The sequence below is a fragment of the Rhinatrema bivittatum genome, chromosome 14, assembly GCF_901001135.1.
Source record: "Rhinatrema bivittatum chromosome 14, aRhiBiv1.1, whole genome shotgun sequence".
In the NCBI taxonomy this organism is placed as follows: domain Eukaryota; kingdom Metazoa; phylum Chordata; class Amphibia; order Gymnophiona; family Rhinatrematidae; genus Rhinatrema; species Rhinatrema bivittatum.
Window position 1 is genome coordinate 2,825,432 of NC_042628.1, and position 1,104 is coordinate 2,826,535.

Below are 1,104 nucleotides of genomic sequence, written 5' to 3' on the forward strand. Positions count from 1 at the left end.
CGAGGGGGGGGGCAGGTGGAGCCGTGAGTACGGGGTCCTGTTCATCATCGGGAGGGGGGGCAGGTGGAGCCGTGAGTACGGGGTCCTGTTCATCATCGGGAGGGGGGGGGGGGCAGGTGGAGCCGTGAGTACGGGGTCCTGTTCATCGGGAGGGGGGGGGGCAGGTGGAGCCGTGAGTACGGGGTCCTGTTCATCATCGGGAGGGGGGGGCAGGTGGAGCCGTGAGTACGGGGTCCTGTTCATCATCAGGAGGGGGCAGGTGGAGCCGTGAGTACGGGTCCTGTTCATCAATCGGGAGGGGGGGGGGGGGCAGGTGGAGCCGTGAGTACGGGGTCTGTCATCATCGGGAGGGGGGGCAGGTGGAGCCGTGAGTACGGGGTCCTGTTCATCATTGGGAGGGGGGGGGGAGCAGGTGGAGCCGTGAGTACGGGGTCCTGTTCATCATCAGGAGGGGCAGGTGGAGCCGTGAGTACGGGGTCCTGTTCATCATTGGGGGGAGCAGGTGGAGCCGTGAGTACGGGGTCCTGTTCATCATTGGGGGGGGGGGGCAAGTGGAGCCGTGAGTACGGGGTCCTGTTCATCATTGGGGGGGGGCAGGTGGAGCCGTGAGTACGGGGTCCTGTTCATCATTGGGGGGGGGGGCAGGTGGAGCGTGAGTACGGGGTCCTGTTCATCCTCAGGAGGGGCAGGAGGGGCAGTGGAGCCGTGAGTACGGGGTCCTGTTCATCATTGGGGGGGGGTCAGGTGGAGCCGTGAGTACGGGGTCCTGTTCATCATCAGGAGGGGGCAGGTGGAGCCGTGAGTACGGGGTCCTGTTCATCATCGGGAGGGGGGGCAGGTGGAGTCGTGAGTACGGGTCCTGTTCATCATTGGGGGGGGGGCAGGTGGAGCCGTGAGTACGGGGTCCCTGTTCATCATTGGGGGGGGGGGCAGGTGGAGCCGTGAGTACGGGATCCTGTTCATCATTGGGGGGGGGGGGCAAGTGGAGCCGTGAGTACGGGGTCCTGTTCATCATTGGGGGGGGGGCAGGTGGAGCCGTGAGTACGGGGTCCTGTTCATCATCAGGAGGGGGGTGGAGCCGTGAGTACGGGGTCCTGTTCATCA